This window comes from Manis javanica, chromosome 8, assembly GCF_040802235.1.
Source record: "Manis javanica isolate MJ-LG chromosome 8, MJ_LKY, whole genome shotgun sequence".
NCBI lineage: Eukaryota > Metazoa > Chordata > Mammalia > Pholidota > Manidae > Manis > Manis javanica.
The window spans coordinates 35,373,010-35,399,303 of record NC_133163.1 but is presented as its reverse complement, the minus strand read 5'-3'; the positions used below and the strand labels follow the sequence as shown (position 1 = coordinate 35,399,303).

The following is a 26,294-nucleotide window of genomic DNA, read 5'->3' as shown; positions in this document are numbered from 1 at the left end:
TAACAAAACAGCAGTAGACTCATAGAAACTGAGAAGTGACTAGTGGTTACCATGGGGGAAGGGTTGAGATGAATGAGTAGGAAGGGTGAGGGGGATAAGTGGGCCCAAAATTCTCAACCATAAAAAGTTGGTCTTGGGGATGATAGTACAGCATGGAGAATATAGTCAATGATTCTTTTAACATCTTCCTATGTTGACAGATAGTAACTGCACTAGAGGGGGTGAGGATTTAATAATATGGGTAACTGTTGAACTACTGTGTTGTACATTCAAAACCAATACAAGATTGTGTATCAACTATAGTTCAATTAAAAAAAACAATCTAAGATTTTTTTTTAAAACTTTATATAAAAATATGGCATAAACTTTAATTGTATCTGATTAATAATCTCCCTGTAATTAGTTTATGCAAAATGGAGAATATATTATAAGGATATGGGGGAAATCCTTGAAAGAGACAAGCTTAAGCAGATGGAAGGTAGAGATTCTGCCAATGGTCAAGAAAACCTTAACTGAGAATTCTAGTATAACAAAGACAGCTTCTTCATTCTGCGTCCCTCTTCCATTGACTTTATTCTCTCAATACAGAATGTGTTTCTCCACTTGGAAAAAAAAACATGTCCAATAACATCTACCAGAGGCTTGAGATGACCTCTATTCCAAAGTTTAAAATGGCTTCATTGGCCCATCTGGGGTTAGGTGTCTACCTTTTGACCAATTAGTTGGGGTTAAGGTACGGTCAGCAGTAACATACGTTTCTTGCTGTGATCATATGATACAAGTGTGGGAATGGGAGGAAAGGTGGGTGCTGGCTACACAATTGTATAGGGTACACTACACATGATGGAAAAACAGATCAGTAGTCTGAATTAAATGAGTGATAAAGGAGAACAGGGTCTATCCTAATACAAAAAATTGATGTAGCTATGAATAAAAATCATCTGATAGGCTGAAATATATAGGATGTTTACTTTGTGTTAGGCCTTGTGCTAAGTATTTTTTACATGTTCTGTAGCTTATTCCTCACAACTCTATGAGCTTGAGATTATTATCCTCTTTTACACAAAACTAGACCTCAAGTAGGTGAGGTAACTTGTCCAAGATTATATAGCTAGAAAGTAAGCTATGTTTATCTTAACTTCAAGTTCTTAATTATAAGGGTAATACAGTGTGTGGTTGCTCCTCTTGAGTTGGAAACTCTAGTCATTTTTGATTAAGCTTTTATTAGTTTTTTTTTTCCCCCTTGGTTCTGCCATAACAAAGCTATGTGAACTGTATAAATCTTATAAAGTGTCTGGGTCTTAATCTCTTCCTTTGTAAAAAGACTGGGTTGAATCAAATTATTTTTCCCCTTGTTAATGCAGTTAATATTTTATTTCAGAAGAATGTGACCTATTATTTTTTAATATTTAATCCATTCCATATTTTTGAGTGCTTCTTTAGCCACACCTGTGTAAGGAACAGTGATGAAATTAAAGATATTCAAAATGTAGTTTCTGCTTACAGTGTTCTGGAAAAACAAACAGAATTATTATTTTGCAGAATTAGAAGTCCAGAGAAGAGTAACTTTCAGGATTTCAGGAGCAATACAGCCATCAGCTCAGTCCTATCTTCAAGGGTTTTTCTCTTTGCCATTCTCAGTGTGCTGACTTTGTTTTCCTATTAGTTCCTCTCATGATTAAGATTGCTGCCAGTGGCAATCTGGGTTACAGGCTGACTCTTTCATACCTAGTAAGAAAGAGAATCTTTTCCCCTAAGCATGGACTAAAATTCCTTCCCTCAGTCTGATTGGGCCAGTTTCTCCCAGGACTATAATGGTTTTCAGGTGTATTAGCAAGTGCCTGAATTAGAATTAGAATTAGAAAAGTCTAGGACCTAGTATAACCTAGATTCTAGGTCATACTGCAGTAAAGCAAACAAACAGAAAAAAAAAACACCCAAATCTCAGAGGCTTAAACAACAAAGGTATACTTTTTACTCAAACTGTATATCCATCCTGACTTGATGAGTGTGGGAGGTGGGCTGTTCCACATTCTTTTTTTGGGGACCTAGGCTGACAAAGGCTTTATTATCTTCAATAATACCGGTCTTGAGAATGGGATAGAACAAACACTATAGGACTTATACTTGCAATTAAATGTTTAACCTGGAAGTGATGCACATGACTTTTACCCACAACCTACTATAGACTAGTGGCTCTAATTAGTAACATGGTTCAGTCCACTGCAACAGTGGGTTTGGGTGGTCAGGATGTTAATGTGTGAAAATCTCTATACCCTGGAAAGGAAGGGTAAGCATTACAAGCCTATACTGTCATACAAGGAATTAATTTACTGATTGACTCAGGCTAATTAAGTTGTCTTTCTGTAGCTGAGAGTTGGTTACCTAAAACACAAATTGAAACAAACAAAAAAAAGGAATTGTATTAATAAGGATGGGATAGTAGTAGATGTTGAATAAGAAATCAACAGTGGGAATTACATACTTCATTCTGATGGAGAAGACAAATTTCAGCTATGGAGGCAAGTAATAAGAAGGGGGAGTTTAGCTAATTTCATCAGCCTTTAAATCAATCACTTTGTTTACTCTTCTGACTGGAAAGACTGGCCCTGGCTCTTTAATCGGTCGAATATCTATTTACGGAGTTTGCTCAGAAGTGACTTAAAACATTAGATTTGAAACTAGACTATTTTTGTATATTTCATTGTTGTGATTACTGTCAATGGTGTGTCACCTTTCAATTTATAGTTTTAGAACTGACACACAACGAAAGGTTATTTAGACCAATTCCTTTATTTTACACTTATGAAAACTAAGGGCCAAGTGGATAAAGTGTTTATCTCAAGATCATATTGTCTTGCATGTAGCAGTAACAGTGCTGTCCTTTATGGACTAGATGATTTCTTGGAAAATGGAATCCTCTTAAGTAAAATGTAGGTAAAACAGTAATTAGAAAACAAGAACAATAAAAAATTATTAAGACTTTCCAGGTTGAGTCAGTCCCCATTGGTAGAGATGGAAAAATTTCTACATTATTTGGTGAGCAGCTGCTCAACTTTCTGAGGGCCTCCTCAACCCTTCTGTGTCCTCATAGATCTCCCTACTGTAATAAGAGGACCTACCTCAAACAGCTGATTTGAGAATTAAATGATGGAGGAAAGAGTTTATCATGGCTCCTGGCACTCTGCAATATTATACCTTGGCTATTGTTTTTATTATAGTCATTAATAAAATGGTAGTAAACTCCGAACTAGTTCCTACATGAACGTTCACAATTTTGGAAATGTGATAGTATTCAAGTTCATTAACTTTGATCTAGCTAATCTCTCAATAAAGTGACTAGTGGTGTACTCACTTTCACTTTCATCTTTTCCATTGTCTAATGGTTGACTCTAGTTGATGACTAAGAATTTGACCTAGACTGTGTAAAAGAATATAAGGTGTTGACGAGGTTCTATAGCTTTCTGTACAATATCACATTAAGAATGTACTGTACAATGTTTTTTTTAGCAGAACTTCTAAGTTTTTGGATAAGCAAAGATAAGCCTAAAGCCTAGTTGGTGAGGGAGGGGTGGAGGAAGTGGTAGAGTTCTTCTATTTGCTTAGAAGACACAGTATCAGAAACTAGGAGTGATGAGAGGCAGAGTCAGGCAGCTGAGGTGAGAAGACAGAGAGCACACCAGAGGGCTCAGCAGCAGTGCTAGGCAATGGGCTGGGGCTTTTGGAGAAAACATCCCTTGATAGAGCTGTCTTCTGGTGGCTAGTGATGTTTAGAATCCTTTGGGATACCTTCTCTCTCAGAAATTTAATCTGGCAAGAGAAAGGCAGAGTTTTTGTAATTTTTTTTTGGAGAGAGTAAAAGAAATGTGTTTTTAAAAAGCTGGGACTGTTGTGAATTCTGTGGAACTTCATTACTGGCCTGGAATGAATAAAGACGGTTTATTGTAAAGACTGTTCTAAAAAGTCAGATGTTTAACTGATACTTCCAGTATGGGGGCAGCTTAATCCTGCACATGTTCTGGAACGGGCTTTGATAAGTGTTCTGTCCCAGGCCGAGAAGCACATTGATTCAGCAGAGCACAAATGGAATCACTAAATAACTAGTTTCTGAGTGTATTCTAGAGAAACCAAAGTTGTATGGTATTTGAAATAACTATTCTGTCCCATAAAAATGTGCTAAATCTTGGACAAACATCCCTAGGTCAGTTTTTTATTTTTTTGAGCATTAGAAAGTAGAGAAAGTAAGTATTTTAATTCCAAGGCTTTTGGAAAGGAAAAATGAAGGCTATATAATAACTGAATGGTTCCAGGCAAATGCAGAGTAAAGCTTTGATGTGTAGACCTTTAAGTATTATACAAGGTAACCCTTTAAGTTAAGCATGCTTGCTAAAATATTTTCTAAAATGTTTAACTAAAAAAAAAATCCACCTCACTTCTGACTTCTAAAAATTATCAAAAGTATGACTAAGATTTTGGCCTTTAATCCATCTATGTCATAAACCTAAAATTTATGTTTATTTCCAACAACCAAAGCATGTGGCCCTTACAGCACAATTTCGTTGTTTCCACGTTTAGTGAAGATACGTTTTTAGTGGAGAGCAATCATGCATTCCATAAATGATTGTTGAATGATGACATCCATCTCCTCTGAGCTAGAATATAATTCTGGCAAAGAATATTTTTTGTGTGACCTTAGATAAATTACTTTGCTTTTCTCTCAGTTTTCTCTTCTTACAGGGAGACACCAATCATAAAAATGACTGGACTACTTTGTGGAGAGCTTTTTTTTAGAGGGTTGACAAATACCAGAGTCACAAGGTCCAGCAAACTTCCCTTAAGTGCATCTGAGCTTCTTGAGGAGAATTATTTTTTTATTTGAATATTATTTGTATTTGTAATGCAGTTCCTGGCCTATACAATGTAGTCTCTATAAATACTGTAAATTTATGAATTTTATTAGGCAGATTGCAGTCCTGGCGGGCCCTTGTCTCTTAAATCTCTTTTCTGTGATCCTTTTCATACTCAGCATCTACAAGGCTGCCGCTATTCGCTCTGGGTTAAGTACCCAAGGCATTTACTTAAAAAACACCAAGTCTAGAGAAATAATTGTTCTCTCTTTAGGGCACCATTTAGCTTTTCCGCGGTACTGAGCTCCAGGCTTGGGATCTGGGTCTGGAGGCTACAGGGAAGAGTTGGGGACGGGAAGCTCATCCTCCGGCCGTCTGATTGGCCGGTTAGCACTCCACTCACGCTGCTCGCGGCCCTGATTGGCCACTGTGGCACGCTCCCCCCCACTCAACTCCCCACTTCGGCTCGCGACTTTGTGTGCCCCGGCGGCGCGCTCAGGTCCAGGCTCAGCCTGCTGTATGGACTCGTCTGAGCTAGCCCTTCGGCCCACGGCTCTGCATCACGGGCGCCAGGAGTTTCCCGAGTCCGAGCGGGTAGGAAGCATCCTAGGGAGCCCCCACCCTCCAATGTTCTCTTCCTTGTACTGAATGAACTTCCGCTTCAGAGGGGCTGTCCAGCCGTGGGTCGGGAAAGAGGCTAGGCATCAAACTCAGGCTCTCGTGGGGGAGTCCTGTGGGGCGAATGTGGAAACAGCTCTCAAAAGATACAATAGGGCTTCGCTTCTTGCATGTGGGTGCGATACCATTCTACGATGGCGCCGCGAGCTGCAAGCCGAGTGGCCAGTTCCAGGTTGCAGGGGCTGAGCAGCAGCGATCACCCCAAAAAGTAGCAAGGAGCCTACTCCAGATCAACAATACCTTGCTCCTCAGGGGCACGGGCTGAACTGGCACGGCTGTTCCTGAGCGGTCGAGAATACGGCATTCTCTGGAGATGGCGCTCCCGGCGGTAGGGAGTCTGGCTCGACTGGCGCCTTCCTCAGCCTCCGGCCTTCAGGCGGTAGAGGACGGCCTACACTCGTGTTGGAGCCGGCACCGGAGCGCAGTTGCTGCCCTGCTGGAAGTCTCCCGGTCCCACTGAGGCCCTCGCCTCTGCCGGGCGGTGGATGCTGCGGGTACGCTATCCACCCGCGTAGAAAGGAGGTGGGCTCTAGCCCTGGCACATACAAGGGTAGCCGTAGGTGGTAGAGGCCGGCGCATGCGCGCCTTATCCCAGGGGCCTGGAACGCTGAGGGGCGCGCGACCCCATCCGCGCGCGCACGCTTGCGCTGGCCGAGGCTTCCCCGCCTGCGCTCCCGGTCAGAGCCGCTCCGGCGCGTGCGCGCGTTATCTCCAGCGGACCGAAGTAGCCTGGGTTCCCTCAGCTCCAGGCTCCCGCCCACCGCCACCTCCTCCCAGCCCTCAGCCAACCCGTCCCCTTCCTCTTCTCGCGGAATGGGGCTGGCGCTGCTCGGGGTCGCGCGCCCGGGACCCGGCTCGCGCTCGGTCTCGCGCTGTCAGCTACTGCCCCGCTCGCGCCGCCTCGCGCTCTCCCTCAGTCAGTGGCGCCGAAGGCTCCGTTAAGCGGCGGCGGCGGTTCCTGTTTCCGTTTCTTCCTCTCCCTTCAGCCGGGAGTAGCATCCTCCACCCAGCCACCCCTCCCACTCCCCAACGCGCGGCAGCTGCGGCTGAGGGCTGTGGCGGCGGCGGCAACTGGGGACCGCGGAGACCGCTTCTGCTCTCGCCTCGGGTAAGGGGGCTTATGGGAGCCGGGCCCGCGCGCCTCGGGGGGCTGGGGCTTAGCAAGCGCGGGATCTGAGGAGGCTCCGGAGATGTGACGGGGCTGTCGCTGCTCTTTCTCGCCAGGCGGTCCCCGGGCCTGCTGCTCCAACTGCTGCTTGCTGATCCCGCGGCTCCGGGAAAAGTGGGGTGGGAGCCCTCGGGACGCTCTGGCGGGTGTCTCTGCGCGGTCCGGGGGGCGCGGGCAGGGGGTGAGGGGCACCCGGCGCCCCTGCCGGGACGCTGATGGGCGCCACCGCTGCTTTCGGCATCGCGCATCCCAGCTGAGGGCAGGGGCCGAAGCCAAGGAGAGGAGAAGGGGTGGGGGCGGGGGTGGGTGTTGTCCCTCCTCTCTCCTCACCACCTACCTGCCCTTTCGCCAGCAACTCAGTCCCTGTAGTGGGCAGCGAGGAGGTGGAGGCAGTGCGTTCTGAGGGTTTCTCGGGCCAGAAATCCGGGAGTGGACCCGTACAAAGATCCGCTCCCGGCGAGGGGCCAATGCCCCGGCAGTTAAAGCGTGAGTGCCGCCGTCCGTCCCCTCGCCCACCGGCCCCCATTTGATTTGGAAACGATGAGCCGAGGGCTTTTGAGTAAACTTCATATTTATTAGTTATGGGAGGTTTGTCCTGCAAGACTGAGTGGGTTGTCGGGTGCAGCACCTGTTCTCTCACTGTGGGGACTGCAATCTTCGGTCACACAGAGCGTCAGAGACGCAGTGTATTTCTTAAGCTAATACATGGCAATGTCATGGTTAGGGTTTATCCCTAGTGAACTTTCAGTATTTTGCCGCATATTCACCTATTGATTGAGGCCTTGGATAAAGGCAGAGAGAGGTGTTTCTTTTTCCCATGTTTGAATTAATTTACGGTTAATTTAAGCCAACTCAAGAAGGTAGACCCAGGAAAGCCAGAATCTACGCTAGATAACTCCAGACCTCAAGGTATTGCAGAACAGATTTCAACAAAAGTTTTCTCTCAGTTTAGAACTAAACTCATCACAAGTAATTGACTGAACTTTGACTTGGCTATCTTTAGGAGTTGTAGGCAACGTTTCATTAGCTTTTTTTTTTTTTCCTCTTTAGTCCTGGGGTTAAGTGCACACTTATTTTCTTGATTAAATATATATTTCATGTTTTTATGCATGTTTCTTTCAAAGTATACATCGTATAGGAAAACATTTGGGAGAGAAATTAAGCACTACAGAACTATACTGAAATAATGGAGTAAGTTAACTTGTATTCTTCCTTGTTTAAAGCAGTTAAAAAATAACCTAAAATCCTCTGCCAAACAGTAAGGCTCTGCACATTGCTAGCCCTGTGAACTATACCATAAAAATGTTACAGGAAGTCTTAATTACTTGATTTATAAGTATTAGAATAGTAAGAATAAGGTGGGAATTAAAACATTTGAAGTTGTAATTTTATGCAAAAATGTAGAGAGAAACAAATAGGCTATAAGGAACATAGAGGGTAGTTTGGAGGCATGGATTTTACTTTTGTTGCTTTTATAAAGTGAGAATTGTACTTGAAGAGGTTAACAGCTGGAATGAAACTTTCATAGATTGCAAAACCAGATGAAAAATATATCTTTGCTCAAGCAGTAAGTTAACATTAAGAGAATATTGTGTTTTATTAGGATAGTGATTAAAAATGATTTCCATAAAGTAATAGCACTATATAAATTGTATTATAGCATATTTTTAAATTTAAAGAGTCACTTGAAGTTGTTTTCTGACAGGTCAGTTCTATGTGAGATGTATGGAATTGAAAAAACAATTGGAATTACATTCTGTAGTGTTTGGTTACAAGTTTTAATAAGTTACTTTAGGAATTAGAATGTCTTTAAACTTGTGTTCCTTGTTTATTTTTTTAAGTGCAGTTATATTAGTAGGTTGGTCTGGAGGGGGAGCTAGTGCCAAAGCAAAGCATAGCTTAATATATATTAGAACTTTTAAAACATGCAAAACCAGATTTTTATGACCAGAAGACACATATATTTTTAATTAAAAGAGTAAAGGAATTGATAGGGGCATATATCTTATCTATACATAGTTATTTGTGGAGTATATTTATTGTGTATTACAAATTAGTTAAATTTTTTTCATGATCTGAAATAATGTAAAATATGTGCTTAAGGTTTATTGAATTTCTCATTTAAAATCTCTCAAAAATAAATCCTAAAACTTAAGAGTGTGTGATAGTAGTGTCTTAACCTTGTGTATTGCACTGAAGGGAAGGAGTCTATTTTGACCCTTTGTGCATGTTGCATGTTCTTTGCTTTATCTACAGCCCTAATATTTCAAAACAGCTTTAAGTAGAGTCTTATAAGGTCAAAGGTATCATTTGGGTAGTAAGCCAGGTATTTATCAAAAGTAAAGATACTTTCAATAAAGAAATGGACCCTTCAGACATTTGGAGAGAGGATCCCAAGGTCACTTCTTAACCTCTGTCTCCTGTGATATAATGCAGCATGTCCAGCTGACCTATTAAATGAACTTGTCCCTTTGAACATGCAGTTATTTTTTGGTCTTTGCAACTTTATAATTAGATTTCTAACCTGTGATCAGTTAAGTATGTGAATTTATTTTTCACAGTCCATGTATTCTTCAAGGCTAGAAATTGATATATATATTTGATATATATATATATATATATATATATATATATACATATGTGTATATATATATATATTAAAAACATTAGAATATTTAGTTTTCTGAGAGTAGTGGTTGGGCTGTTCTGCATTGCTCTTTATTATGTAAATAGAATCTCAATGCTGATAAAATAAATAGATTCTTTGAAAGGAATGACATTACCTGTGAGATACAGAATAGTGAAGTGATTACCGTGTTTAAGAGGTTATTGCTATGAATTAAACAGTTTTATAAGACAATGCCAGAATATTTTTGTATATCTTTTCCCATTTCTTTAATGATTATTTTTGATTTACTATAAACTAGTAAATTTCTTATTTGATTAAGTGGCAAATAAACTCATTTCATGTTACAGCACATTTATAAAAGTGTTTCCATTTTATAATCACAAGATTAAATAGAAAAATAAACATGTAAATAAGTTTTTTTTGACTTAAAAATAAAGCAGATTCTAAACAACTGTGAAACTAAAAGTATTACTATTACGGTATTTTTATACCCTGAATCAATACTGGTGCTCCTATTGGTACTTTTCATATGCGCTATCCACTTCCAATCTTCCATTATCCACAGTAGTGTAGTAGATGTGGCATTTAGAGGACCAATACAAGATTTCCTTTGATTCTCCTCTTAGTGATTCTCTGGCTTGTATTTCTGTACCGTATAATATATGGTTACTTTTTTGCAGTGTGAATCTTTTTTAAATTGTAGTTTGTTACAATGAGGCAAACATATTTAAAAGCAAAAGATATATACAGCTGATTGTTAAAAACACCTTCTAAAAATTCCCAACAGAAGAACATTACATGGGGATATGTATTCATTTAAGATAAGTTTTTAAACACATTAGTCTCAATCTCTACCTTCCTTTCTATTTACATTCTACTCACCTGCCTACATTTTCCCTTCTTCAAGGGAGATTGAGAGAGGCAGAGAGGATTCTTCCTCCTGGCTGATGAGCCTGCCTCACCATCCCACAACTTTTTCTTTGGAATAATTATGAATCAAAACAATAAAATGAACTATATCACTCACCTGGCATAGGTTTTTTTTTTTTCCTTCCTTAAATAATTTTATATCAGTCTTTACCAGTATTCCAAAAATATAAGCTATATAGACTTTATATGATATTGTACATTTTCCTTCTAATGGAAGAAGAGTAAATAGGGCCTATGGGATTATGCCTTACCTTGTATTTCAACATAAGAGTTACTCATACTCTACAGAAAGCAGACCTACTGGGTTCATTTCATTTAAGTTTTCTTTTAAAAAGCCTTTATTTGCCAAAACCTAATACCTTACTGATCTTCTTCTCTTTTAAAAAAATCTTCTTGTAATAAATTTTTGGTCAGAAAATGACATGTGAAGGGACATATGTTTTGAATTTTAAGTTTTTTTAAAAAATTGACAAATTATACCAATAAAAGGTTTGTACTGCTTGGTAAACTTGCTTTTGCTATTATTCTCTTTTGTGTTGGTATTATCTCCTCACTGAAGCACTGGAATAGAACTTGAAAGATCACTACTGAAATGTTCTCTGTTTTTGTTGTTTCTCCAAACTTAAATTTTTCAAATTAATTTTTCTAATGGGGTACACTGAATTAATATGACAACATATCTATATTAGGAAAGTCAGACTTAACAGTTCTGCTTGTCAAGTTTTGATGGCTGATTAGTGTAAATAAAGTTCACACTATAAAATAAACAAGGTTGATATTAATCTTAGACATACATGGGAAATTAAGCTAATGTTTATTTTAGAATCTGAGTTTTGAGAAGTATTACATGATACAAACTTTAAATGATATATTTGTGATTATAAAAGAAACAAAAATAAATGAAAATGGGAGATTCTTCTATTTGACTTATCTTAAACATAAACTAAAACGAACCTGTTTTGTGTCTACATAAATATTTTTATGCAATTAAGACTTAATGAACCATGAATAAGGTTCAAATTTTTACTAATTTTGTGGCTAGTTATTTATATTATACCCCTTAAATAAGATATAAAATCCCATTAATGCCTAGAGCCAAAATAAATTTGCCTAGAGTAAAAGCAGTATTTGCAAACCATAAACCATAAAAGCATACCAATGTTATTAGATGACTTAAGTCAGCATTCCAAAAGCTAATTTTAAAAATCATTTTTATAATTTTTAAAACATAATAATTGATTGTAATATCTTGGTTAGTGGTAAAGGTAGAAAAATATAATTTGTAGCTTCTGTGTTGTGTCCATTGTTCCCTACCTTAGCTGTTCTTGGAGCAGTTGGGGAATGGAGGGAGAGACAGAGATCCTGCTGGTTGATGAGCCTGCCTTGTATGGGGGTGAGGGAGATTTCTTCTTTAGGTTTTCTTCAGTTCCTTCTTCCTGTTTGTCATCTTTCATCTCCCAGCAGTAGTAGGAAATGTGGGAGTTACCATCTTTATAGGATTTTTTTCTAGAGTTCATAGAACATTTCCTGGTAAAACATTAGTTTTTTTGTTACAAGAGGTTTATTACAATGATTTTATTTCCTTTTGAGGCAGTAGGCAAGAGACTAGAAGAACTTCAGCTGATGTAGGATTTAATATTTATTTATTAAAAAATGGTTCTGTAACTATATTCTGTAACTCCATGTAAAAAGGGATGTGGTTCTGTTGTTGGTTCATTGTTAAAGGTCCTCCTGTATCAGTCACGTTATTGCTTTACTTCATATAATGTAATTCCCTCTTCTAGTTTCCTGGAATTTATTCTTATATTTCCACTATTATTTCCGTCTTCATCTGTGGAATTTCTGACTACAAGGAATTGGTTTTTAGAGCATCTCTTCACCTACTTTGTGTGCCTCATTACAGTAGTACAGTGTGAAAAAAATTACCATGTCCATTAAAGAGAACTAACTCTTAAACTAAAATGAACAGCAATGTTCTCACATTCATGGGAATATTGTTAGCAGGTTTGTGAGTTATGTGAAAAGTTCACAAGGAGGAAGTGTGTGTTTGATAATTAGGGCCTTAATAATTTGGGATCTGACTGATTCACTTTCTCTAACGCATGGAATTGAACTTGTACCTGAAAGAGATTGGCTCACCTGAGGGGGATTTCAGCCCTGGACAAGTTTACTCTGGGCTCAGTGAAACTGAATAACAACAGTGGAACATTGCAGGTAAAAGGGTTTATACCAAGCTTTATTCTTGTGGTGGCAGGTTGAATGCTAGAGTCATGTCTGCCTCTGGCAAGTTCACAGTCTGTCTCCGTCTCTGTGTCTGGGCCTTTCCACCTCTGCGCAACCCATGGAGGAGAGCAGGGGCAGAGCTCCTTATACAGCAACTTGCAAGCATTGCACAGGCATGAGGGCAAGTAGATTAGGGTCAGGTGAGGATCCTGGCCATGATAACTTCCATTTTACCTACACTCCATCCCTCCAGGTTTCTTGCCTTACAGTCTGTGCACCCTCAATCTTCTGTGATGGTCCTTGTGAGAGTAAGCTGGAACATTGTAACCAGATTCCATAACAGCAACAGATGCTGTAACAACATAAAAATAACAACATAATTATGATAATAATAGTCTTCCTCAAGCCTGAGAACTGATAATAAAAATTATGGAAGTCGTCCTCAGGCCTGAGGAGATTGATTGCCACAGTGGTCATTCCAGCTATATGACTTGCATTTTCCACAGGAGGCTGGTAGCGGAAATTGTAGGGAGCTCCGTGCACACCCAGCAAGCAGTAGTTTTTGCTAGGGTGTGTGCCCAAACCACAAACACGTTAGAGGAGATTAACCTTAAGGGCCATAAGACACATGTTTTAATGATGCCAGAATAGTCAAATCTTGTCCATCAGGGAGGATGCATGCAAGAGAGTGCTCCTGTGATAGGACTGTGGCAGGAAGTGGGTCCTATCCAGGTCTAATATACCATACCTTTACCGCTTTCTCTGTAGGGGTTAGTGAGGGATCAGTGTATAGTGCTACTGGATATGTACATACACACTGGCCATAAGATAAAACTCCCCAGTGAGGTATTCTTACCTTATGGCCATTTAGGGTACACTACAGTGATCTGTGGGGAACACTCTGCCATTACTCTAGAAATACATAGGAGGCCAGCCTCTAGGCTTTGTCCCCAAGTGTCAGAAGGTCTAGCCATCGCTGGTCCATGTGTTGAAATGTCCAAGGCCACATCTATTGAACAGAGTCTCCAGGGTTTATTGCAGTTGGTGCTGGCTGCAAGATATTATTCTGGTGGCCAAACCTCAGCTTCAACAATTCTTCCTTGGGGAGGCAGCAATGTGTGTTAGCATGTCTATGGGGCTCAATGCCCCTTTCTGGGGCTTTTCAATCAAACACTGTCACACTGTCCATAAGTGGACTAACCATCCCCATAGACTATTGGTGTCTGACTTCAGGCCAGATTTTAACAAACTATTTTATCCTATCATGCTTGCCCTGGTAGGATTATATGGTAGATGAAACTTTGTCCCTAACTGCTGCACCCATTAATGTAGTGCATGTCCAGTAAAGTGGGTGCCTCGATCACCTCTCAGTACCTGTGGTTGGCCATAAACTGCAAAGATAATGCTCCAGGCCTCTTTTGGTCTTCTGATCTGCACAACATGCAGGAAAACAACCAGAAGTCCAGTAGCTGTGTCCACACACGTCATGGCATATTGGTACCCCTTTGACACAGGCAAAGGCCCATTATAGTCTATCTGCCACCTGATGAGGGGTATTGTCCCCTTAGCTATTGTCCCATGTTATTGTGGGACTTGTTATAAGTCCCTTTTAGAGCATACAGTGCACTCCTGCCAGGCTCTGACAGAAGGTCAAAGGCAGACCCCACTGATGGGCTATAGCCCACATTGTCTTTTGCTCCACATGCAGAACATTGTGACCATTGGGCCACATCAGAGGCAGGCTTTCCTTCTAATCAATGTACCTGGGCCATTGTGTCACATGATATACTGTAACTATTTTAGTCTGACCAGAGGTCCATAAATCTTACCACAAGTCTTGCCTCCTAAAGGGGTCAGTGACCAGCCAACCAGTTGGCATGGTACTGTGTCAAGAGTCAAGCTTCAGTAGACAGCCCAGCTATAGACTACTTACTGGGGAGGGCTCCTGACTGATCACAAGCCAAACTACCCACAACTCAGCCTTTAACTGCTCTTCCGCTCACCATCTTCCATCCATATTGTCTCAGTCTCAGGATGGAAAGCTATGGTCCTCCATTTCAGAGGGTGCCCATGGTTGGAGCAATCTGTACCATGCATCTTTGGGTACAGGGACTCTTCCCTCCTGACAAGGGCTGTCGCCTACTAATGGCTCTAAAGGAAATTTTTCCTGCCTTTCACTGGCCTCAATAAGCGTTGGAGCTTATTTACTCATGGGGCTAGTAGAAAGGGTGCTATGCTGCTGTAGGTATGCATCCCACTTGACTAATGTAGGCATCTGTGCCACACCATGCTGTGGCTTTTGGGTCCAGTCTCATACCCACCCATGATGGGATAGGTGGTTATTACCTTTATCAGGCCATTCTGGTGATGGGTTTTATAGCCAGCAAGGCATGGTACACAGCAACCAATTGTTTCTCTATTAAGATGTACTATACCTCTGCTCCTTTCCAGAGTTGCAAACAGAATCCAATAGGTTGCAAGTTCGTTCCAGCCTCTGGCAGAGACCTCAGCCATAACTGTCTTTGGTCACGTGAATGTGCAGCTCACAGGACGTTGATGGGTCTGTCACACTCAAGGCTTGCTCAGCCTTGACTGCCTGTTTTGCAGTGGTAAAGGCAGATGTACATGTCTCATACCAGTCTTGCCTGATGCCCTTTCATTGCAAATGGTATGAGAGTTTCAGAATTTGTGCCTAGTGTGGGATAAACACTCTCCAGAAAAAATCCCAAAATTTTTGCAATAGTGTGATAGTTGTGGGGGTAGGAAAAGCCTGAATTTTATCTATCACTGCTTCTGGTATAACTGTAGCCTTACCTAACCGGATGACCCCCAAGAATTTGACTGACAAATGATGTTCCTGAACCTTAGTGCTGTTCATAGCTCATCATTTTTCCTGCAGATGTTGGAGCAGTCTAGGTGGAGTTCTTTACTCAAGGGGCTAGTAGAAAAGGTGCTATGCTGCTGTAGGTATGCATCCCACTTGACCAATGTAGGCATCTGTGCCACACTATGCTGTGGCTTTTGGGTCTAGTCTCATACCCACCCATGACGGGATAGGTGGTTATTACCTTTATCAGGCCATTCTGGTGATGGGTTCTGTAGCCAGACCTACCTTCTAGGTCTCTAAAAGAATGAGGAGTAAGTATGATATCATCAATTTAATGGTACAGCTGTGCTGTTGGCGGTTTCTCCCATGCTGCCAAGTTCTGGGCTATGAGTTTGTGAGAGAGGGTGGGACTGTGGAGATACGTCTATGGAAGGACAGTAAATGTCCATTGACATTTTTCCCTCACAAAAGCAAACTGTTCCTGATTTTCCTATGTATGTCACTGGAAAAGAAGGCATTAGCAAGGTCCACAAAATAACAATATGTCCTTAGTTTGTGACTGAAGGTATCCATGAGGTCTGCAATGGAGAGTATAGCAGCATGCAGAGGGGCTATGATGACTTTATTCAGTTCTTTGTAATCCATGGTCATGTGCCAGGAGCCATCTGGCTTTTTTTACTGGCCACACCAGGAAATTAAAAGGACTATGGGTGGGCTTTACAATACCCACCTTCTCCAGTTCCTGGAAGGTTTTTCTGCCCTCGAGGTAGTTTGTATTACTTGGTATTAGTCACTGGCTGAGGCACAGGTAAGGCTATAGCTGGTGCTTAGCATGTCCACTCAGAACTGCCTTCACCACACATATCCTCGGTCTGAACTCACCTGCAACCATAGGCCCTGCAGGGTATCTGTCCCAAAAATATACTCAGGGATGGGAGAGATATACACAGTATACTCCTTTGGAGGTAGCTATTCCCAAAGGGATTTGGGCTCAATTCACTCTGATAGCTTTACCCCTGTATCCATCTATAATAGTGGGAGTCCAGGGAAACTGCTCAGGGTTGCCATAAATCAGCATTCAGCTCCTGTGTCCACCAGAACCAGGACACATTGTACATTCACTGGGGAGCAATAAATTGATTTTTCAACATGTGGCCTCCAGTCCCCACCTGGTCCCCTAAGGTGGGTGCCTTGACCCTCTTCTCTGTCAAACCTTATCTCCCAATTGTCTTCCTGTGAGGGTCCAGATGGGTCCACTCACTCCTCAGTAGAAAGTCCTGTAGTATATGGTCCAGACCATTTCTTGGTCCTCACCTTAGCCAATTGCCAAAACTGCTGCTCTGGCTTAAGTTGTTGCACAGCCCCAGTAAGATTTTATTTGACTTCTCATCCAATTTCTCTGTCTGTTCCTGCCTTTATCAAATCAACACACATCTGGGTCCTCATGACCTTTATGGGGCCCTTTAAACTCTTTTTCTGAGTAGTGGAGTGCACTTCCTTCCATGACTGCATCGCTTTAGCATCCCCCAAATCTGCCACAGTACAGGTAACCTCATTTATGGGTTGCTTTAAATGAGGAGCAAGAGTGGCCACTGGGGACCCAAAGAGAGATGGGCAAGCCATTTGCAGCACCATATCCCTCATCCCTGTGGTTAACACCTCCTCATCCAGGCCATGATTTCCTGGGTTATAAATGGCATTTTTCATGCCCAACTCCCATAGCACCTGTTGGAGCTTGGCATATGTCTGCCATCTATCAGGGGAAGATGGCAAATCACCCTGATTGGGCCATACAGTGAAAAGTGTGGCCATAAGCCAATCGAGGAGGGAGTCGTTGCTGGGCGTCTTATATGCATTTTGTAATTGCTGCCTCAAGGCAGGATGAGTTGCCAGGGAAACCAACTTTCCCATTTCTAACCTGGACAGAATAATCCCATCCACCTGTACATCCCAAAGATGCAGGAGCCAGGCTGACATGGACTCTGAGGGTTTCTGCTGAAACCAGGAGCCCAAGTCCACCAGCTCTGCCTGAGTATAGGGGAAGAGCATAGCATGCTCCATGACCTGGGGAGGGAGCTGCACCTCTCCTGGAGAAGCCCTTGGTTGCTGCATCTTTATTTTCTTGACTTCAGCTGGGAGGGCTTTCAATAGAAGGTGGGCTTTCAATTTTCTTGTCCTTCTCTGGTGTATCCTCTACTGCTTCCAGAGCTTACGACAGCTTCCTCACTGTTCTTCCGAGTGCCTCCTCTGCTGCATCCTTTACCTTCCCCACAGTGCCTCTCAGTGATGCTGTTTCAGCCTGCAACAACTCTCTTACCTTCTCAATACCTCTCAGCTGGCATTCTGTTGCTGCCTTTTCTCATGCTTTACACAGGATTATGTCCTCCTCCTTCATGGCCTTTACCTTTTCCTCAATGTTTTGCTGTGATGCCTTCTTATTCTCCAACAAATCTTTTTCCTCCTTCATGGCACCTTGTAGCTTGCATGCTCATGTTGCCTCTTCTTGTGCTTCTTGCAAGAGTTCTTCCTTCTCCTTTATGGCCTTTGATAATACTGTGAGGAATAGCCAACCCACAGTTCCTGCCACCTTGCAGGCACCCTATTTCTCTGAAGATCTCCCCTTCTTGTGGGGGGGCCTCTATCACTGCCTCAGGGATCACCTCCAGTCCCAGGGAGGGACCTATTCCTTTCAGAAGAAAGCCACATTGGTCCACATGCCCACTGGGGCACACCTAAATTCCTCCTCATTCATAATGGGTTCCTGCAGTATTTTCCCAGCCTTAAGGACAGCCTGCTGAAGCATCCCTCCCATGAGGGCAGTTTGTTTTTTCTCTCATTCTGCAGAGAATCCTGTTGACTACACCAAATGTCTCTCCTGAGGGGTATTTCAGCCCTGGGCAAGTCCACTCTGGATTTGGCGAGACTGAATAACAACAGTGGAATGTTTGGGGTGAAAGGGTTTATACCAAGCTTTATTATCGTGATGGTAGGCCAAGTGCTAGAATCATGTCTGCCTCTGTCAAGTTTGCAGTCTGTCTCCATCTCTGCATCCAGGCTTCTCCATCTCCATGCAACCCTGGGGAAGAGCACTGGGCAGAGCTCTTATATAGTAACACAGACAGCTACTGCTTACCGCCAATGGGTGTGCAAGCATGCTTCTGCAAGCATTGCATGTGTGCATTGGGCAAGTAGATGAGGGTCAGGTGAGGATTCTGACCATGGTGATTTCCATTTTCCCTACAGATGTATTCAGTAGAGATTGTGTTATATTTTTCACGTTTTGAGTTCTTTGAATAACTACTTGATTCATTCAGTTAACAAATGTGAAAAGATTGTAATTTTGAGAAAACGTATGCTTTAAAATTAGAGTTTAAGCTAGGGTAAACATTTTGCTTTCTTCTAAAGTTTCAGATTTTCCTTCTCTTTCAGAAAGTTTAGTGAAACTCTAGAGCTTAGGAAGGTAGTAATGAAATTCTTGAAGCCACAATGTCTTTTCTTGGCCTTGATAAGCTTGAGCAGCATGACAAATGTAGGTTTAATGAGTAATCCTGACTACTTCATCTGACACAATTACAGACATCCGGGCCTTCATTAATTAGAACTCTGTTTATTTCTAAGGTCCAAACAGTACCAGTATCAGCTTGATACTTCTCTAACATTCACAGAATGAAAGATATAACTGTTGTTTTTGAATTGTAAATAAATAAAGAATATGCTCTTAATGCCGAGTAAGCTGAAGAGAGATGTATATGTTAAGGGTGCATAAATAATGAACTAAAGAAACTTGCTAATATGCAATTAGGAGTGGTTCTTCTTAATGAAAGGACTCTATGAGTGTTTAAATTAAAATGACATAAAGTTGTCATGCAAATGAAATCACCAAAGAATTTTATTTTGGGGCATTTTGTCAGACCAGATAACAAATAAAGGAGTATATGCTCTATTCTGTAACTGTGTGCAGAGGCTTACTTAGAGCAGGACATATCATACCTAACAGGAAATAATGTGCTCTTATCAATAACCAAAGAGTTTTTACAGGAGTCATGCACATTTCCTATGTGTATATTTGTGCAGTACCTGTTATTTTCTGTTTGCATGATGAATGTAATGTTGGAAATAAGGTGCCTAACTTGTGGAAATTTTCAGTGAAAAAAAAATCTTATGTTTGGAAAACTGGTTTCTCTGTGTTTTAGCAATACTTTTTGGTGTAAAATTCCCTGAGAGCTCTACACTTAAAGCTAACATCTGAGTTCCTTAGTAATTTTTGGAATAGTTTTTGGAATAGTTATTGAAGTATAATTTCTGTACCATAAAATTCACATTTTGGATTTTAGTAAATTTATATTAAATTTAGTAAATTTATATTGTGCAACAGCTATCACAATCCAATTTTAGAACACTTTCATCTTCCAAAAATTTCTTTTGTCCACTTGCCCAGTTCCTGCTCTTACCCCCCTACCCCTGTCAACCACTGATTCTGTGTGTCTGTTGTTTTGTCATTTCTGGAAATTTGGCCTTAATGGAATCATATAATATATAGTCTTTTGTGTCTGGCTCCTTTCATTTAGCATAATCTTATTTAGTAATTTGAATGAATGGGTAAAGTATAAAAACATTGAACTTGTAATTAGGAGACTTGGATATTAGTGTTGGCTTTGCCACCAAGTGTATACATTTCTGTAAGTCACTTGTCCTCTGGTGGAGGAGCCTCTGCTTCTTTCTCCATAAGATGAATTATTTTGGTTTCCTTCTGTTCCAGTTTTCACAGTTGGGTAGACATTCACTGACCTTTTCCTAGAATGTACCTTAACTCTTCCTTTTTAATATAGTCACTGTATTTTTTTCCTGAATCAAAAATGAGGCTTATGGTCTATGTCCAGCAGTGGACAAATTTGGGACTGTCCTGAAGAGTCAAGATAGCGACTAAACTTTTTCTTGGGCATATCTTATTCAATTTGTGCAACTTTGAGAACAGGGATAATCTTAAGTGCTGAGTTAATAATAAAGATATTTGAAGAGAATAAAGGCAAATTTGAATAATTATCCGAATTAGAGCTCCAAAAGTGATCGATGCTTCTTATGATCATAAGAAAAAACTATGCTTTTTAGTTTGTCGTTTTAGGAGGTGGGATGGAGTGATTCTGGTTGAGTTGAGCAAAGTTGGGCTCAAGGTAGCCAAGTAGGATTAGGCTTAAGAACCAAAGGAAATGTATGGCTGTCCTTGGGAATACTGTCCTAGGGCTCATTTGTAGGCAAAGCTGACAGGTGACATTCAGGTGACAAGCTAGGAAAAAAAAAAATCATATATATAGGAAATTAAAAACAGAGCTATATGTGTGTATATATATATATTAGTAACAGAAGTAGACAACTGACTGAGTAGGCTGTTACCAGGTATAAGCCAAAGTGGTAATGTGCATTTTCAGTATAATATTAAAAAAGGGACTTGAATAGTAACTAGCTAAATTTAAAAAGGAGGGTGCTGTAATCTGTTCAAATATTCAACAAATTGACTTTTAAAAACCATTAGAGCTTCTTTTATTACCTAAAATAGTAGGAAGTATGGCTATAAAGTGATTGAACTTTTGTTTTTACCCAACATACTAGAATGTATGAGTGTAACCCACATTGTAGAGGAGGAGAATGTAAGCTATATCTTTTAATGATGGTGTTATTACAGCAGCATAAGAAAATTTATTTCATGATTTATAGTCACACTTTTTGTTCAAAAGTGGTATTTCTAATTTACATATACTACTTACATAAACAGAAATATCTCCAAATCAAACTAGTATTTAATGAATGAAGATTTGTCACTTTTTAATATAAAGATTGTGTTCAGACTTTAAAGGAGTTCCAAAAGTTGAATCTCAAAGCTTTTTATGCAGTGGCAGCATTATAGGAAAAAGTATAGCACTTTCTAAAGGACTGTTTTTATGGCAACTGTATTCTGTTGAATATATGCTATGCCATATTTATCTTTAAAAGTCCCACTGAATTTGCAATGCATATAAAGTACCTAAAAATGAATTATGTAATTGGAAATATTTCATTGTAAAGGAAAAGAGACATTTCTTTGTATAACTTTTGAGGCTTCAGAATATTAAATATCATCATTCATATTTTCCCAGGGAATTTTTATTTTTAATCATAATAATAAATAAGCAGCTGTCAGAAGTTGTAGTCATTTCTAGGTTTAGAATTCCTATTCTTTATATAGGTCTCTCAAATACTTGGCTTTAAGAAAATAGACGTTAATGGTTTCTTTTTTTTGATGTACAATATTATATTGGTTTCAGTTAATACAACTTAGTGATTCAATAGTTATGAACATTATTAAATGCTCACCCCAACTAGTGAGTTACTAGCTGTCAACATAGAAAGATATTACTGGACTATTTATTGACTGTGTTCTCTATGCTTAACTTACCCCTCCCCCATGGTAACCACCAGTCATTTCTCAGTGTCTGTGAGTCTACTGCTGTTTTGTTCATTTTGTTTTTTGTTTTTAGATTCCACATGTAAGTGAAATCATATGGTATTTGTCTTATTTAACTTAGCATAATACCCTCTAAGTCCCTCCATATTGTCATAAATAACAGAATTTCTTTCTTTTTTTATGGCTGAATGAGACTCCATTGTGTGTGTGTGTATATATATATATATATATACCACATCTTTAGCCATTTATCTATAGATGGACACTTGAGTTACTTTCATATCTTGGCTATTGTAAAGGATGCTGCAATAAACGTTGGTGTGCATATGTCTTTTTGAATTAGTGATTTTGTTTTCTTTGGGTAAATTCCCAGAAGTGGAATTGCTGACTTGTATGATCGTTTCTATTTTTAGTATTTTGAGAAATCTGCATACTACTTTCCATAGTGGCTGCCCCAATTTACATGCCCATCAACAATGTAGGAGGGTTCCCTTTTCTCCACATTCTTACCAACACTTGTTAGTTCTTGTCTTTTGGATAGTGGCCTTTCTGACTGGTATGAGGTGATGTCTCATTGTGGTTTTGATTTGCATTTCCATGATGATTAGTCATGTTGAGCATCCCAATAAGGGCTTCTTGAGTAATCAGATACTACTTTGATATTTAAGCAAAGCATCAGAGCAAGACTAGGAGCCACAATAATGCAGTAAAAGTGATTAATTTAGAAGTTTTGTAGCATAGCAAGGAAAAAAGGAGTAATAAGCAATGGAAAAGAAGACATACACATCATTACCTCAGGTTAAATAAAGAGTGCTGTCTTTACTGAAGAATTTGTGTCTTTCTACCTAGTTAAGTGAAAAATGAGATGAACAGTTTATTAGAAAGTGTGCTCGAAAATGCTTGCTTATATATGTTGGCAAATTCTTTCTAATTGACTTTCTACAAGGACTATTTCAGCCCTTTTCTGTCTCTTTCCAAGCCCCCAATTCCAGTATATTGCTCTCAGGCTTGGTACGTTGTTTCAGTTATTTATTTATTTATTTTGAGAAGAGTAAGATTAAGACCATCAAACAGAAGCTTCTTCAGCTTTGCTTTTCTTCACCTCTAAATTGTATAATTTTCCTTCTGTCTTCCATTTGGTGTCAGGGATGTGACTTTTAGGCTTTCATGACCACTTCATGACTACTACTTTTATCCTTTCTACCTGTTAGCATATATAGGTTCATTAGTTAACTCCTTTATCATTTTTATTTCAGTCTTCCCTAACAACAATCTTTAACGACCTGACCAAAAAAAAAAAAAAAAAAAAAAATCTAAAACACCTTTCCATATTCTTTCTTTCTCCTTTTTTTGTATTACCCAGCAGCCCAAAGGAAGAAGCATTATGTCTATTGTGAAAATTTTGCTACTTTTTTTTTTTTTAGTAAGACTATCCTCTGTGTTGTTCCCAGTAATTTGAGTTACTAAGTGGGGACTTTTGCAGTAGTATTTATTGCTTTTTAGTTCTTCACATTTGACACTGTGAACCCCTTTTCCTCTTCTCTTATTATAATTTTGTGGTTCTCCTGGCTCTCCTGTGTATTCTAATCAACTTGTTTCTTAAGTATTTGCCCTACACAATTTTCTTAATTGAGATTCTTTTCCTTGGGATGTTACTTGATTCTTTGGGTCCAATGAGTACCTCTTGTTTTCAAATGATTTTCATACTGTGTGCCTGAACTTCAGTTTCCATCTGGAGAGCTCCACCTGTTTGTCATGCCATTAAGCTCAACAAGCTCAAATCTGAATTTTCTTTCATTTTCTTTGTCCTAAAATGTATTCTTTTTCCAACTTAACCCTTTGTATTGGTTTATCCTCCCATTGCCCAAACTTGAATTCTGAGGCATCTTTGACTTCCCCATCAAATCCATTCAGTTGTTAAAACTGAGTTCTGTTAATATGGTGTTTCTCTATTTCATCTGTTCTTTTCTGTTTCATTTTTTACCACAAAAGTTTAGATTCTTATTACCACTGGCATATAAATAATTTGAATTTGGTAATTACTGTGATAGAGAGGAGGTAGAGGCAGTTCTGTAAACAGGGTAAGAAAGGTGGGGAAGGCTGTATTGAAAGGAGGTGACATTTAAGTTTAGTATCAAATAGTAAGTCGAGGCATTCTAGGCAGACAACTGAAGACAAACTTTAGAAGTTTGTTATATGTTGTCAACTCATAAGACTTGCTTTAATCCTTAATTTGTGTGAATGTTTTTCTTACTGGTATATGCAATTGCCTTTCTTTAAATACTGATAAATGTTCAGTCAATGAACAATGTAAAGCCAGAGTGACACAAAGTAATACATATCTTTATTACCTAGCTTTGAATGAGTAGAGTGGTTAAACCTAAAGTGGTGAAAATTGAGTACTACCTGTACCTGCATTGAAGACTTAAAAACCTGGTTAAAATTTACAGTAAAAGCCATCTTTAAGGTTCCTGACACTTCAGATATTGGGATGTAAATCTTGAGAACTGTTTTCACTCTACTCATATATGCCTTTTATCTTTTTTTTCAACCTCTTTTCACACATGTGATTGCCTACAGTAGGGCTGAATACTATCTTTATATTAATAATCACTAATACTGAATATAGGTTAACTGAAGACCACAGTAAGTAAAGAGATAATTTATTATTTTTGTTCCTTTAGACAAGCCATATGTTTCTTAGAGAAAACAAAATATGCTTCTAAAATTGGAAGAATTAAAAACAACAACAATTCTAAAATGGCTTAAACAAAAAAGTGATGCATTGGACTTTTAAGTAGGAAGAACAGAGGTGGAGCAGTCCAGGAACTTAAATGATGTTTTCAGGATATTCTCTATTTTCTGATGTGACTTCTTTCTGTGCCTTAGTCTTATTTTCTATTTATGTTGGAAGGCTTCTTTCATGGCAGATATGTATGGCCTCAGACCTCTGAGAACTTAAAGTTTCTGAAGGGAAGGCCTTTAATGAGGCTCGTTCATCGGCTAATCACTGTGGGGAATTGTCATTGGCATTGTCATCAGAACCACATAAACTGGAGGAGGGCTTAGTTCCACAAAGCATGGGAATACTATTAACTAGGTAAATGAAGAATGAATGTGAAATAGGCAAAAGCAATCTATAGTCATTACAGAGGAGGAAGAAAGAAGGGAGTGGTAGACACAGGGAAAGAGAAATGCATACATAGGAGGGAGAAGAAGCTAAAGGGAAGGGAACTAGTATTAGTTGAGAATTTACTGTGTGGATGCCTTGTGTTAAGCATTTTACCTTTTATTTCCACAGCTCAGCAAAGGCAGATGTGTTAATTCCAGAGAACAAGCATTTCTAAAGCTAGAACTTTTTAAAAACCTTTTCCTTTTCTTTCATCCTTTTTTTTCATTTGGCATATTTCCTTTATTTTTCCATGCATTACAGATTTTTTTGTGATTTTTAAATTAGCATACAGTAAAACTCACACTTTGTGTTATACAATTTTATGGGTTTTGAAAAAGGCATAAGAGTATGTATCCACCACCATTATTAAGACAGAGTTTCTGTTGCTATTTTGTAGTTAGCCTCTCACCACTATCTTCAACCCCCTGAAAAACACTGATTTCTTCTCCATGGCTATTGTTTTGTGTTTTCCGAAGTGTCGTGTAAGTGGAATCAGTTATTCAGAGTTATGTAGACTTTTTGGGTTAGTCTCTTTCACTTAGAAGATGCTTTTGAGATTCATTTATACTGTTGCATGTATCAATGGTTTGTTCCTTTTCACTGCTAATTAGTAGTCCATAGTATGCTTATACCATGGTTTCTTTATCCATTCATCTGTTGAGAGACATTTGGGTTGTTTCTAGTTTTTAGTAATTATGAATAGAAATGCTGTAAACATTTGAGAACAGCTTTTTGTATGAACATAAGTTTTCTTTTCAGTTGGGGCAGACATCTAGGAGTGAGATTGCTGAATCATATGGTAAGTGTATCTTTGATTTTATAAGAAACTGCCAAACTCTTTTCCAAAGTGGCTGTACCATTTTGCATTCTTTTTTTTGTTTTGAGAGGGTATCTCTCATATTTATTGAACAAATATGTTAACAACAAGAATAAAATTCTGTATAGGGGAGTCAACGCTCAATGCACAATCATTAATCCATCTCAAGCCTGATTCTCGTCAGTCTCCAGTCTTCTGAAGCATAATGAACAAGTTCGTACATGGTGAACAAATTCTTACATAGTGAATAAGTTATTACATGGTGAACAGTCCAAGGGCAGTCATCACAGAAACTTTCAGTTTTGATCACGCATTATGAACTATGAACAGTGAGGTCAAATATGAATATTTGTTTGAATTTTATACTTGATTTATATGTGGACCCCACATTTCTCCCTTTATTATTATTATTATTATTTTTAATAAAATGCTGAAGTGGTAGGTAGATGCAAGATAAAGGTAGAAAACATAGTTTAGTGTTGTAAGAGAGCAATTGGAGATGATCATGTGTGTGCCTGTAGACTATGTGTTAGTCCAAGCTAGACAAGGGCATTAAAACATCCA

The 26,294-nt window shown here is 39.5% G+C and overlaps 1 protein-coding gene and 1 long non-coding RNA gene across 13 annotated transcripts in view; one reads left to right on the top strand and one right to left on the bottom strand.

Moving 5' to 3' along the window:
* Window positions 1-4,819: 4,819 nt before the first annotated feature.
* On the bottom strand, window positions 4,820-5,933 carry LOC140850735 (uncharacterized). Its single transcript, XR_012133791.1, has 2 exons — window positions 5,766-5,933; window positions 4,820-5,578 (listed from the first exon to the last, which is right to left on the bottom strand). It is a non-coding gene; the product is annotated as an uncharacterized lncRNA (long non-coding RNA).
* Window positions 5,316-26,294, top strand: part of FUT8 (fucosyltransferase 8) — a 379,544-nt gene continuing 358,565 nt past the window's right edge. For 4 of the 12 annotated variants that reach the window (XM_037006144.2, XM_037006131.2, XM_037006158.2 and 1 more), the window contains exon 1: window positions 6,355-6,633. The gene's annotated coding sequence lies outside the window, so the exon portion shown is untranslated. The other 8 variants (XM_073242251.1, XM_037006150.2, XM_073242247.1 and 5 more) reach the window with 4 other exon arrangements.